This window comes from Felis catus, chromosome C1 (assembly GCF_018350175.1).
Source record: "Felis catus isolate Fca126 chromosome C1, F.catus_Fca126_mat1.0, whole genome shotgun sequence".
NCBI classification, from domain to species: Eukaryota; Metazoa; Chordata; class Mammalia; order Carnivora; family Felidae; genus Felis; species Felis catus.
In genome coordinates this window covers 193,998,269-194,013,813 of record NC_058375.1, presented here as the reverse complement: position 1 = coordinate 194,013,813, position 15,545 = coordinate 193,998,269, and the positions used below count along the sequence as shown (strand labels likewise).

Here is a 15,545-nt window from a genome sequence, read left to right as displayed (position 1 = left end):
TTTTATGAGTTTTAGTCTTTACTCTTATATTTTTTTTTACCCCCTTTTTAAAATGATGAAAAGGAACATCCATGATTTACCTAATCCTTTTCTCTTTCTTCTTTTTAAAGGTTGTTTCAGGGCTGCTCTGCTGGCTGTCTTCTTTCTCTTTGTCTTCTATTTGGAGATATAAATTTCAAAAATGTGTGGGAAAGAGGGCAGGAGTGTGGAAGGGTGTGATTGGGGAAAGGAAGGAGTGAAGTGACTCAAATTAGAAAGGACATTTTGAATTGGAACGTTGGTGTTATTCTCCCTGGTTCCACCAGGCTCTGGGATTAGGTCAGCAAATGCAAAACTTTCAGTAGCAAGAAGCACATTTCTCAAGATTGTTGTTTGCCACTAGCTGTGAGCTCTTATTACAGTGCTTCTAGGACATTGACCCCAACAGTGAAGCATACATCCTTGTGTGCACACATAAATATGTAATGTTACAAACAGCAATGCATTTTCTAAAGACAAATCATTTGAGGGCTTGGGGATTGAACTATGCATGACATTTGTAAAGAAAATAAAAGATATTATCTGGAGGTATGGGGCAAAGAGATCAAAGGCTGTTGGTAAGGATGTGTGACATTAAATTCAAATGTACACTAGATTTTTAAAAAATCAGCTACGGGCACCTGGGTGGCTCGGTCGGTTAAGTATTCGACTTCAGCTCAGGTCATGATCTCAAGGTCCGTGAGTTTGAGCCCTGCATCGGGCTCTGTGCTGACAGCTCAGAGCCTGGAGCCTGCTTCAGATTCTGTGTCTCTTTCTCTCTCTCTCTGCCCCTCCCCTGTTCATGCTCTGTCTCAAAAATAAACATTAAAAAATGTTTTAAATAAAAAATAAAAAGCTAGAATTGAAAATGACTGCAAACCCAACTGTCTAGTTTAAGTTAAGTGATATTACAAGGAGATGATTATATTTGAGAAAAAGAAATCAAGTTTCTGACAGATGAATCTCTTCTATTAAAAATACCAATTTAAATTTATTTCAAAATTTAATTTAGATCTCTTTATATATATATGCTTTTAATTTTAGAGAAAGAGAGAGAGTGTGGGGGAGAGGGGCAGAGGGAGAGAGAGAGAGGAAGAGAGAGAGAATCTCAAGCAGGCTTCATGCTCAGCACAGAGCCTAATACGGGGCTCCATCCCACGACCCTGGGATCATGACCTGAGTCAAAATCAAAAGTCGGACACTCAACCGACTGAGCCACCCAGGTGCCCCCAGATCTCTTTTTTAACACACTTGATGACTTTGTCTCTTGTCCAACAAATATAAATTGTTATATACAGTGGTTCCCCTTGAAATCCATGCAGGATCTTGAAAAATGCAATATGTGATAGACATGGGTGTAATAAGCAGGCAGTTCATCAATTCACTGCTCTTGACTCTTCTGGAAGCCGAAGAGTGAGGTTCTGATACAATGTCTTTTCTGCGTTCCAGTTCCTCCACGATTTCCAAATCTCACGCAGGTACAGACTGCAGACTAGGTAAGCCAGACCATAGCTGAGTCATAGCTGAGTGTCCTGTGACCTTATCTAGGGTCTTGCAAAGACCACTCTATCCAGAATTTATCGCATACACAAAATGGGTAAAAGCAGCATCAGCATGAGAAATCTAGAGCACAACGGAACTGAAAGGGAGCTGCTAGGGAATTAGATCAGGCAAAGAATGAGTACTGATATAAACAGTCAGTTCCAGGAAATCTAGGCACCAGAAAGATTTATGTGAGAACGACAACGAACTCACATGTCAGAAAGTCTAACAATGGAATGGGAAAGAGGTGCATACATATTATGTATGAACAGTTCATTGTGTCTTGTTTCCCATACATGTGAAATGGGGAGGATGATGATGAAGATGATGGTAATACAAATAATAATAACAGTAACATCTAATTGTTACTGATCATTTTCTACATGGCAGGCATTTTTCTCAGTGTCTTACTTGTATTGAATGTGTATATCACATTTGTTCATTATGGGTTCTGTCCTCAGGATTGTGAGACTTTCAGATTACCTGTTCTCTACCCACTGAGTGTCACTGCATGTCCCTGTCCTGGAATAACCCCAGTCTCACACTCTTCTGTCAACCTAGGGTTGAAAACCAACAACGGAGGAAGGGAACGTCTTCCTCTTGATAAACGGAACCGTGTTAGCTCAACGCCACTAACGGACCAGACTCACACTGTATGTCAAATAACAATGTGTTTGCGACAGTTTGGTTTGGATTTTTAATAATTCTTTATAAGATGTGAGATAGATAGATAGATAGACAGATATCTCTAAATATGTGTATATTTTCTCTAACCAAAGGAGTTCTCACTGATGTAATTGCTTTCCTCAAAGGATTTTATTCCCAAAGCTCCTCCCCTATCCAATGTGCATACCACCTCCCAGAGAGTATTATGCAAATACTGAAAATAACAGCGTATCTCCAGCTTACCTATAGATTTGGGTTTGGGGATTTATACATTTTTATGCTGATAGCGTGTCATTGTCTTGTTGATAAAACATTAAGAAGGTATCCAGAGTTCTTAGGAAATCGCTACTGAATCTGAGGTATAAAATTCCATTTGTGATGTCAGCTTCCCCTGTCCTATACTGTATTGAACTGGAATTTGATTCCGGGAAGTTTCTCTTTACCCCATCCTTTGCCCTGAAAAATTACAGCATTGTAAAAAACAAATTAATAAATTACTTTTATGAAGTGTACATGGTGTTTGCCTATGATTGTATAGCAGTGTTTGAATTGGAGCAAGGTTCGCGTGGTGAGACACTGCTCCCGCACATAATTACAGCTTCACAAGTCATCAGGTAATACTTCTAGCAACTTGAGGAGGCGGAGTTGGTATAGTTTAAGCCTCCTTCACAAAATATCTACCCCCAAATTTTAATGCTCCAAAAGGCTGTCAAAAATAGTTGAAGACACTTAGGTTACATTAGTATATTTTTAAAAATTGTCTCTTAATGTTTATTCATTTTTGACAGAGAGAGAGAGAGAGAGAGAGAGAGAGCATGAGCAGGGGAGGGGCAAAAAGAGAGGGAGACACAGAATCCGAAGCAGGCTCCAGGCTCCGAGCTGTCAGCACAGAGCACAATGCAGGGCTTGAACCCACAAACCATGAGATCATGACTGAGCCGAAGTCGGACGCTCAACCGACTGAATCGCTGAGGCACCCCTTAAGGGGTATATAAGAGAAATCTGAGCTCATGAAGAAAAATGCAAAATTCCCTATTTCGCTAAGGAAAACTATGTTCATGTATTTTAAAATACATGACCACTGTGTTGGTCCTATCTCAGATTTGTAAGAAAACCTCTATATTTATAAGAAAGCAGAACTGAAATCTTTTCAAAGTAAACATCTAATGAACAAAAATGTAAACATTAAAGTGTGGTTGATTCGTTTTTCAAAATTGCTTCACAGTTTATCAGTTATCTATTACAAACAAACCACTCCAGGTTTAGTAGCATAAAACAATACTTGCATTCTTTGTGTTAGAGCTAAGAATAGCATACTGCGAGAACTAATTGTCTCTGGAGCCTTAGCTGGGAAGACTCAAAAGCCGAGTTCACCTGACAGATGGTGACTGGAAGGAAATGGTGGTGTTTTCACTCACATGTGAGGCTGTTAGCGCCAACTGTATCTTGGATCTCAGGTGAGCTTTCAAATAGAACATTTACCAGTGACCTTCTTCTGTGGTCTCTCTAAATGGCTACTTTGGACTCCCTCACAGTATGCAAATGGTTACTGAGAGCAAGCCTTCTCCAAAAGCAAACTTGGATGCATGACATTTTATGATTGACTCCAGAGATCACATAGCGTTATCTTTCCCCTCTGCTATTGACCAAGGAAGTCACAAAAGTCCAGGAGATTTCAGGTGGTGCCGCATAGACCCAGCCTTTTTATAGGAGGAGGAGCGTCACAATCTCATTGCAAAAATAGCATCTTGGGTAGGGTGTAGACTGGTGTGGCCATCTTTTGAAAATGCAATATATTGTAGTCTTCCCATAGGCTTACAATTCACCTGTCCCTTGCATGAAGATACACTTATATTTTCCTATGACGTCCTCAAGACTCATCCAATTGTGAGAATGAGAAGCAGCTTTATTTTCATACCCTGTAAGTGCTGGCTCCTTTAACTTACTCTTTTAGCTCATCTCTCTTCTCTCTCATTTTCTAAGTTAGCGGCTGATAACCAAATACATTTTCAACACTGCTTGCTAATCTAGCCAGGTCACCATATTCCTCAGGTATATTTTCTATTAGCCGTTATTGCAGAAAATAGTTTTGCTGAAATTTTGCCTGTGCATAACAAGTGTCCTCTTTTGTCCAACTTGGACTAACAATCTCCTGAAAGTTTTCCCAACTTCTTCCCAGTCCCAAAGCCAGTGCTGCATATTTTAGGTTTTTATCAGCTTAGCACTCCGCTCTTAATACTAAAACCAATACTACTGCTGCTATCATGATAAACCACCCCAACACTTAGTCATCTAAAACAGCTATCTTCAAGCACAAGGATTCTGTGGGTGAGGAAGTTGGGTAGGGCACAGTAAGGATGATTTGTCTGTACCCCGTGGTGTCTGGCTCTTCAGGGATGGAAGTCGAAATGACCCCACTTATCATCCTTCCCAAAGACCTGTGTCTATTGTCCCCACAGTGCTGGGCTCCAGGGTTAGATATTCTGGTTCCTAAAGGATGAACCCTTATATCAAGGTTTGGAACATGGGTTTTATTAAACTCTCAGCTAAGGTTGTTGCCTGAGTCCATGTGTCCATGGACAAGCAGGCAGGAAGTATAGTCCTGGCCTTCCCAGGAGGAAGCAGGATGCGGCTACGTAATGCAGACTCAAGGAATGTATTTGGTGTCCAGGTGACCCTCTCTGTCACCTCTTGGTACTCTCTTGTTCAATTCTGACAGTAAATAGCCAAGTGCAGCATTTGGGGCTGAAAAGACCGTATCGCCCAGGGGCTCAGATGCTGTTGAATGAAAAATCTATCTTACAATATTTTACATTCCCATTGTCTTTATATTCTTTCTAGTGAAGTCACTTTCTTTATGAATCTTAATATTACAAAATATAACATCTTAACTTATTTTTTTACTTTTATATTACGTTAAGACTTACTAACAATGATCATTTAACTTCAGGTCAGATAGATGAGCTATAGCCCTTCCTGGTAGAGGAAAAAAATTAAGATAAGAGCAAGATGCCACTTGCAAAACATTTCAGAAATTAAATATTTGCTCTGCAGTCACATGAGAGGGAAATATTTTTTAAGAGCAAAATTTTGATCATGACTGCTGATTAACCAACTGTATTGATCGTTAAGTGTAGACAATTTAATTGTCATGACACTAAGACAATAACAGGCTTTTGAAGTAATTTTCTTTATTTTTTTTTATTTTTTTTTTAATTTTTTTTTCAACATTTATTTATTTTTGGGACAGAGAGAGACAGAGCATGAACGGGGGAGGGGCAGAGAGAGAGGGAGACACAGAATCGGAAACAGGCTCCAGGCTCTGAGCCATCAGCCCAGAGCCTGACGCGGGGCTCGAACTCACGGACCGCGAGATCGTGACCTGGCTGAAGTCGGACGCTTAACCGACTGCACCACCCAGGCGCCCCGAAGTAATTTTCTTTAAAGAATAATAGTACTTTGTTACATAAATCTATCTCAGAGTGCCCAGTAGATGATTATCTGTTAAAACTAGATGTAATCTAAAAAATACAAGCCACCAAATGAAGTTGATTTTTGAAACCATATTTTCTACAAAAAAAAAAAAAAAGATTCATAAAGCCATTTGGAATGTTTGTTTTTGAATTTTTGTTTACCTTGTTGTAAAGTAAAATAGTAGTGTTAAGATTTGAAAAGATTTTGAAATCATTTGGTTTAACTCCCTCCCTTTGTAGAGAAAGAAACTAGAAAGTTTATTTGAGTCACCTAAGATCATGCTGCTAATTACTGCCAGAACTTCCAACTAACGTGTCAAAATCTAGTATAAAATGCTCTCTGTCACAATGTCCTTGGAATAATAAGTGTTTATTTTTTCCATCTTGATGACAAATTTCCTGCTTTTTTTGTTTGCTTGTTATTTTCACTAAGTAAGCTTCAGCCTGCAGTCTGCATTTCTATTTCTTTTCCTGAAAACAAATAAAAGTTTTGGAGAGGATTGCTTTGTATGCACCCGTCTAGTATTAAAATATGAAAAAGAAACCTCTTCACCCAATATATACTTTTGTCTATTGCATAGGATGTTTAAAATTGCTTCCCCATTTCTCTCACATAAGGAAGCTGTTCCAAAGGATACCAGCCACATCAGTAGAACAAAGAAGGAAAGTAGGAATATAAGTAGACTCCCACTGAAATTTCTAGTTTGCTTAGATTTTGATATCTCATAGGTCTTGGATAACTGCTGCTGGATATAAGCATTTTTTTCCTGGTTTTGTTTTTAATTCTTAGTTGAACTGTAACTAAGTCACTGGAATTTGTTAATGGCTAGAAAACTTAATAACCCAAGACTGCCAATTTTTCTCCCTGGGTTTTGTTTGTGTTTTCTTCTTTTTCTTTGGAATTACATGAAATGTAACAGTTTAGATTTATTACAGTTTCATATCTTTAAAAATAATTTAGTAACTGCAAACAGAATAACTTTCTGTTAATTTAATTTTGGGTTATTTTCTTCTCGCCCCTTTCCTGTCAGAATTCCTCTCCATCATACTTTCCTTACAGATGTAATCCATGCTTTGAAAAATATATTTGTGATACAGTGCTTGCATGTGACATCTCTTTTGCAGTGCTTTGCAACTGAGTTACATGTGTGTTACCTTTCTCAGCATGCTGACACTGACGCAAATGGCATTGTATGTACCTGTTGCTTATTGGATAGTATGCATTTCATATTTTTTTGCAAATGGAAACAGAAAGCGAATTGTCTTTATATGATTTACTGCTATTAATATGGATGCTACAAACATCAAAAGTAAATACGGTTCCATTCATATTTATATTTGCAAATGATTTCTATGGCCTTTATGCGAGAGGTTTCCATGGGGATAATAAAAGACATGCCCTCTGCTGCAGCTTGCATAACATGCTGATAATCACACTCTATTTATTGGGAACTTCACTGCTTTCCTGTGATTGGTGTCAGGGAGCTACAGTTGCCTCTACTGCAGAGCATCTCGATTACTGAATTGTATGTGATCTTGTGTAGGACATATGTCTGATCCTCAGAGTGCTTGAAGAACACTACAGTAAGAAATATACTCACTAGAAAACGTGTTGTTTGATTCTTGGGTGTAAACAGCTTCACTGTTAATCAGATACATTAAAATAATAAACAGTACCTGCTGCTTATTCCTTAAAGGGTTAAGTTTGCCACATTCGTTGAGAAACACGCTAAAAAGCTTTCGCTGAAAGTAGTTTGAGGGCACATTGTTCCTTTTCTCTACCAAGTTCCTCAGGACAGTTTTGAACTTTTTGCAAGTCTCTGTGTACATCATTTTACAACATTTTCTTCTTAAAATACCCCCCAACTCCATCAAAAACTTGATTATCAAAAGGGACTTGGGGAGAGGGGGGCAAAAGTAGATTTTACGCCTGCTAAATTCTTACGCTGTCTTTAGAGGTCAACCGGGAAATAAAAGGATTTCATCAAGATTTTCCGACTTCATGAAAAAAATATGTACTGTTTATGTTGACTCCTGGAAGCCTCTACTTAGAAACGAATCTATTAGGCAAAAAGCTTTGCCTATTGTAAGCTTGATGTCATGTTCAGAAGTGAAAAGTATCGCAGATGACTAAATAATTTGGGGTGACAAAAAAATAAAAGGTCTAAGCACGTCCTCAGATATCACTAAAAGAGTCATTTGAAAACATTGAAACTAGAGCCTAAACTGAAGTCATTGTCAATATCCGACCGGCCATCTGTGAAAGCCCCTGTGCAGCACGTTCTTTCCCCCAGCCCCGCAGAATCCCTGGCCATGGGGCTCTGCATCCTGAGCTGGGATCTGGCTGCCAGGTTCTCCCATGGGGACGCCCAATCAGTCTTGCTTTTTTGAGAAGTGTGACATGAGCCAGACATTTTCCAGTTTCTGTGCTCCAGAAGCCCTCGTCGGCTTAATTTTCTAAATAACAGTCTTTCCATTTGGAAATAGCATACCAACCATGTAAACATGTTTACCCTGATATGCTTTATAAATGATAATTTCTCTCCATATTGTGGTTCCTTGGTAATACATTCACATTTAAAAGGAAGGAGTGTCTGCACAATACATTAACCTAATGGTTTCCGAATTTTTCTTTTAACAAAATATTATTTCTAGCCACTTTCAAAGAAAATCATATGTTTTCTCTGTTCTGTTCGACAGGTAAAAGTTATTCTAGAGAGTAGAGGGTGTTGGCAACTCCTTTCAGTTGCTTTTTGGGATGGCATGGAGGCACTTTGGAGAAGCCCCAGGGAGCCACAGGAAACAGCCTTCAAACCATTTCCTTAGTCTAATGCATTAACTAAGAAAATTAGGAATTTCTTTTCTAATTAGAAACAGATTTAGGACAGCCTCTTTTTAAGTATACATTGAGCATATGCTATGACTATAAAGTTGAATAAAGTGAACATATATGTAAAGATTTCAAGAAGAGTCTGGGCCTAAATACTTGCACACAAATATTTTTCTAGAATGATTCCACTGTTGAAATCCTCAAAAGGATATCAAATTAGAGAATTCATTGGATTACAATTTCGTTAAATTGCGGTAATAGAGTGTGATTCTTCTATCTTGGAATTTTACAACACGCCTTCTTATTTTTTCTCTTTCTACACCTCTTCCCGTCGTCTATTGAATGGGTAAAAATCTTACCATGAAGAACTGATTAATAAATTGAACACAACTTAATTTTGTTTAACATACAGTTTATCACTTTGAGTTTCAAAGAACATCAAAGTACAAAAGGCGAGAGAAGGCAAAACAGAATCAAAGTATTCGTAGGACCTCTGAACTCTACAGGTATTTTGGTTTTTGCTTTTGATGCCTGCAGCTGAATGCCATCCTTGAATTAACACAGTTGCCGGCTCTTTTGCAGAAGGGGAGAGAGGAGCAGGACACATTAGAGATGCCTAGGTGTTGCATTAAAGTTAACTTTCAATTTTCCCCTCAGGAAGATGCACGTTTTTTATGGCATAGGAGGAACAAAAAACCAAAACAACAACAACAACAACAAAAACACTTTTCCTGTACGAAGTTTTTCCAGCTCTACCCAGTATTATGTCCTGGGGATTTATGTCCTGTCTCATTCTGAAAGGGCTAGAGATGGCTTAGAAAATAAAATATAGTGTGAAAAAAAATTTTTAAGGCTAAAGCCAAACAGAGCCCAAAGAAATGAATCAAAATGTATGCAGGAGGATGAGATTTAAAGTATTTGGTAGGAAGTTTGCCTCCAAGCTTTCTGATAGTTACTACAAATAAGAGAAATGTAATGGACTATAGAGCCTTTATTTTAATTCAAAAATAGGAGACACATTCATATCTAGAGATGGGCTTTTTTAGTGGCAATCTCAAACAAGAATTTAATCCCTTGTTTACAAAGGAAGAACACTGAACTATGGATGAATAGCCTGTGAACAGGAGAGGAGAAAGCGTTAAGCAAGTAAATAAACCCTATGCAGTGATTTAAAATACTAAAACAGAGGGGCGCCTGGGTGGCGCAGTCGGTTAAGCGTCCGACTTCAGCCAGGTCAGGATCTCGCGGTCCGGGAGTTCGAGCCCCGCGTCGGGCTCTGGGCTGATGGCTCAGAGCCTGGAGCCTGTTTCTGATTCTGTGTCTCCCTCTCTCTCTGCCCCTCCCCCGTTCATGCTCTGCCTCTCTCTGTCCCAAAAATAAATAAAAAACGTTGAAAAAAAATTAAAATACTAAAACAGAAATTTGATCCCAATGCAAAAGAATATGCCTATATATTTTAATTGCATTGATAAGACATAAAGCCTTGGGATTTTTTTTAAGTTTATTTATTTTGAGAGAGAGAGAGAGAGCGAGCACGCCTGTGGTCCAAGAGTGTGCACTTGCATAAGTGGGGAGGGGGTGCTGAGAGAGGGGGAGCAAAAGAGAATCCCAAGCACTATTAGTGCAGAGTCTGATGGGGGGCTCCAACTCACAAATCTGGAGATCATGACCTGAGCCGAAATTGGATGCTTAACCAACTGAGCAACCCAGGCGCTCCAGAATTTTTTTACAATGGTTAATCCAACAAGTTTTTCACTAGTCACTAAAGCTGATCACTTTGTCTTATTCTTTATTCTCCAATTGGTTCTTAAGTTTGATTATTTAATCGTGAGGTTGATAAGATCTTCATTACTAATGAATGGAGGTGCAGAACAAGGACCGGTCATGGTTAGCTGAGGGCAAAGCTAGATTTTCTTGTGTGCAGTGTAGAACTTGGTCTCTTAGCAACACCTCCTTTCTGAGTGGTGGTTCAAATATCCAGTTCCTTTACCGGGAATGAGATCACTTCTAGAAGCACAGTCTTTGCTACAAATTAGGTTTTGTCAGGTGGTGGTTTTACAAGATCTCCTTACCAGATGCAAAACAAATTGTTAAAAATTTGTTTTGACGTTCCTTGACATAGATAATTAACATCTTTTCTCCCTACTCGCACCCTATTAAAAACATGGAATTGTAGAGCCCAAAGAAATATTCATCAGGAATGGAAACCAACTAAATATGTAAGAGAGAATTAGAGAGTGAGCGAGGAAAACTAATCAATTAGGACCACAGACCCAGCAGCTCTGGAGGATTTGAAACTGATATAACAGTTGAAAAAAAGAGAAACTCATTTACAAGAGTAAATTTATAATAGTATTTTGCAACTGTATAAGACTATCTATATATTTATTTTAATATTTGATTGCATGTAAATATTTATGAACACAAATATTCACGAAATAGTAATTTATTGAATTGTTTTTGATATAAAATATTTAATAATATTAGAAATATATCTTACCCATGAGAATCCTGCTCTGATCTAAGATTGAAATTATTGATCCTTTTCTCTATATTTGGTACTTTATTCATTAGCTCAGTGTGAGATAGTCTCTCTTGCTTCAAACTAGACTTAAGTTATGAAAAAAACTTACAGGATATTGAGGCTTCTTTATTTTTAGCATCAGAAAAATATTGTATAGTTTCCTTATTGTTATGCTAGTTGTTTATAGTTTGTTACTTTTGATTTACCCCCAGCCCCAAATAGAATGTACGTTCCATGAGAGAGAGATTTTACTTTGTTATTGTTCACGGGTCTAACCGGTGTTTTAAAGAATATCTGGCAAGAAGAAAAACCTCAGCGAATACTGATTAAATCAATTAATGAATCACGATAGGAATAAAGCGACAAAGGCTTTGTGTGACATCAAATCACTTATGCTGTCACACAAAGGGGAGTGAAAAGGTGACAGCTCACAAAGTCCAAATGCGTGCCCTGCAGATACTGGGGATGGCTTGACACTGGTCATTTGACAAGGACAGTTGTCTTTTGACTGTAGTACAGTGTTTCATGTAGGCTTACCTAGGAACCAAAGTGTTTTTGCCTTGAAAATCCTACTCATGACTCCTTTGGTGTTCGTCATCCATTTCAAAATCATGACACAAACCAGATAAAACGGGATGCGATGATTATCAGTTCCGCCGCCCACTCGGAGGATAATCCATGCCCTTTCTAGCTTCACTGAATTCTGATTGAATTTTCCAATGGAAAGTGAGAACAGTTCTCTTTTCCAGCCTGGTGACCCCATACAAAGCAGCCTATTTCCCTTCGTGAAATAACTTTCCTTTTCTTTCTGACTCTTCTGATTAGTTTGCTTATTTGAGTTTTATTGATCTTGAGGGCAAAGTCTCCTCTGATTATCACTTCTATGAAATTTCAGTTGTATTTTTTGACTGACTTTCATTCATCTCTCCCTTCTAGAGACAACAACTTAACATTTCTCATTGTTTCCTCATTTAAAAGAAAACACAATATTGCAAAATAATAAAATGCTATAGCTGTTCATATTGTCACCATCCCTTCACCATCATGGTTTCACCTATTACCTCCTACCTGGACACTTAATTTTTCATTGATCCAATCATAGGTACATACTGTATTTATGTCATTATGTTCTTATAACCTCATATTATAAACACATTTCCATATACTTCCATGTATAAACTTTAGTAGTGCCATGATATTTTACCATGTTAATATGACATGGAGTATAACACAAACTTTCTAATGCTGGACCCTCTGCTTTTTATCCAAACTTTCACCAGCATAGCATGCCTGATTTTTATTGAACGGCTACTGAACTCACAACTTACCTATTGCTGTATGATTTCTATATGACTTCATGTTATATCTTCGTAATTCTCAACTCTGGTAGACCCAATGTCTTCTTTAATAACAGAATATGGTAACACTTTCTTTACTGTATTCTGAAATAAAAATAGATAACATAACTGCATACACAAAAACCGCAGAGTTAGAGGGACACGGAGGCAATTCTCCCCCATGTGCCAGTCTGCCACGTGGTCAGCAGCGTGCACGCTTCTTTTGGTTGGTTTTCCTGGCATCTCCCAGGATCCCAGAAATAATCCCAGAGCTGAAGTATCCCATTCTGTAACTGTATTCACAATCACCTCATCTCTCTCACAGCCAAAGAACTGATGATAAGGCAAGTTTCATGCCTGACTGTCTCACTCCTTAAGAAAGAAGAAAAAAAAAAAAGCTTTTTTTCCTAGAAAAACTTTGGTGAATTTGTAGTAGCTGGCTCGGTGTTCTGCCCAGTCATACTTAAATCGCTGTGGAGAACATGGCTTGGCTGTATTATCTCCGGTGCCACAAATGAAGTGGAAAGATAATGATAGCTGTCAAATAATGCCAGCCTCCTCTTTCATTTGTATGGAAAGTCAGAGTCACAGTGTATTCCCTCTCTTTAGTTTTATTCATTATCGGTGGTGCTATTTATCTCTTATTTTGTGAGTAGCTACTCCGGATTTTTTCTTTTTCTTTTTTCTTTTTTTGGTCTGGAAAGAGAACCAGTTCTAACTACCGTGTCCTATTACATTGATCTTACAGCAGCCTTCCTCGCGGATAAAGTCAAAGGCATGATGTCTTTATTATTTACATTCTTTTTATATTTTTATTTTTACTCTGAGCTCACAAACTTATAATAACAATGCAAGAAATGATTTTGAAAAACCATAACTCGCCCTTACCAGAGATGCCTAAGGCCGTCCCACTCATCCTTAGTAAAAAACAATATATTATGGAAACCTCCACAAAAACATAGAACATCAATTTTTTTAAATGTTATTTATTTTTGAGACAGGGAGAGACAGAGCATGAACAGGGGAGGGTCCAAGAGAGGGAGACACAGAATCTGAAACAGGCTCCAGGCTCTGAGCTGTCAGCACAGAGCCCCACACAGGGCTTGAACTCACGGACCACGAGATCATGACCTGAGCCGAAGTTGGCCGCTTAACCGACTGAGCCACCCAGGCGCCCGAGAACATCAATTTTTAAAAGATGACATTTTTCACAATAATCACATGATGGTTGCTTTCTTGAAAATGGATGCAATTTGTAACAAATAAATCACAAATACTCTATAAAAAAGATACAATTTTAAAATTCATCTTTGCTTATAGAATATAGTTTATGTTTCATTGCCTAAATAACAATGGGGAATACTAGACAACAGACACCAGTGTAGAACACAGCTCGTATAAATTATGAAAAGACCTTGTAGACTTGAGGTATCTAAATTGCTATGGCTTCTTTAAGAAACTTCATTAGAGTTTTAATGGATTTTCTTTTTGCTCACTTCCTCTAATTTAAAGTGGATTGTTATGAGAACAGTGGCAAAGTCAAGTCTTTAAAATACCCAGAACGTAGGCATCTGGATGGCTCAGACAGTTAAGTGTCTGCTCTGGACTTTGGCTCAGGTCATGATCTCACAGTTCATGAGTTAGAGTCCCACATCCAGTGGGAGCTTGCTTGGGATTCTCTCTCTCTCTCCTTCTCTCTCTGCCTCCCCTCTGCTTGTGTTCTCTGTCTCTCTGTCTCTCTCTCTCTGCCTCAAAATAAATAAACTTTAAATAAATAAATAAATAAATAAATAAATAAATAAATAAATAAATAAATAATCAAATCCCCAGAAAGTTTAAAATGATACCTTAGTTTCTTTAACAGAAAGTGGAGTTCATTAAAATCATCCCAGTAGACTTTCCTTTAAAAATCCATCAAAGCATCCGAATAATTGAGAACATAAGTAGGTAGTTTCATTGTAAGTATTTGCAGAGTACAACAAACTTCACCTTCTTTATTGCCTTTTTCTCTTCCCTCTTTCTCAACCATATAGACTCGTTTTATGGGAAAGGTTTGAGACAATCACGTTCTTTTTTCCTGGGTGATGGGGCAGATGCTTGTTCAATGATTTTAAAGCCACATGCTGCAGGACAGTCTCACCTGGCATCTCTCTGCTCCTCCAACTGCCTTCTTGGGTCCCACTTCAGCCTGCAAATGCAAGGTCCTGCTCCAGAAATTGTCCACAGGGGGTCACAATCATAAGCTGTGACATATTAAGCATCATTTTCGATTGCTAAAAGGGCAGAAAAGTGAAAACAAACTCATTAAAATGTTTTAATTAATTGGATTTCTTCTCATCTAAGGAAAAAATATAACACATATTTATAAATATTCACATTAACCTAAGCCAATGGCTTCACACTGGATTGCTAGTTACCATGGGTAAAATGAGAGAAACTGACAAGTCTGTTCCACACTTAACCTCTAGCCAATTCAGTACAGCACAAATTGTGTCGATAATGGGAACATTTTTAGCAATTTAATTTAACATAAGGAGAAATGTACATTTTCCCCTAAAATAATTATAAGATTTATGAATAGGTTAAAGGGGAAAGGACAAAAAAATCATATTGCGGTTTTGTCTTGGCAAAATATTCCTAACAAAATTGTACTTCTAGAATCCATAAACAAAACTGCAGGGGCACCAAGGCATGTTCAGCATGAAGATAATGAAACTAATGAATTGTTCATGTAGCCATAGGTTCCTGTAAAACTTATTTAAAATGCTATTCCTTATATGCCATTGGTTAAGACCTTTTGCTGAGGGGTTGAAATTATCAAAGGCTTTCTGACATGTGGCCAAAGGGAAAGCAGATTTGCGTTTACATTTAGTTCTGATTAGATGGGGTACATGTATGTGTGCCTCCCGTGTGATCGTGAAGTTACTGCTGGCAGTCCCAAAGCAGGGAAGGCTTCTAGAAACATGCCAATGTCAGCTGTGCCTACTTACCTGGGGACATGAGGGTGCAGAGACACAGGTCATTGTGCTATTGGAGCATGTCCTATGGCACCCAGCCCTGGAAATAGGCATGTGAGCCATGGAGAAGAAACCAGGTTGGAAATGAACGAGTCAGGATCGCCACATTAAAGGTGGGGTTCTCTTCTCTTTCTCCAC

At 38.3% G+C, this 15,545-nt stretch overlaps 1 long non-coding RNA gene across 1 annotated transcript; it reads right to left on the bottom strand.

The window, feature by feature from the left end:
• Positions 1–12,359: 12,359 nt before the first annotated feature.
• On the bottom strand, positions 12,360–15,545 carry LOC123379413. Its single transcript, XR_006583793.1, has 3 exons — positions 15,381–15,545; positions 14,531–14,663; positions 12,360–12,495 (listed from the first exon to the last, which is right to left on the bottom strand). It is a non-coding gene; the product is annotated as an uncharacterized LOC123379413 (long non-coding RNA).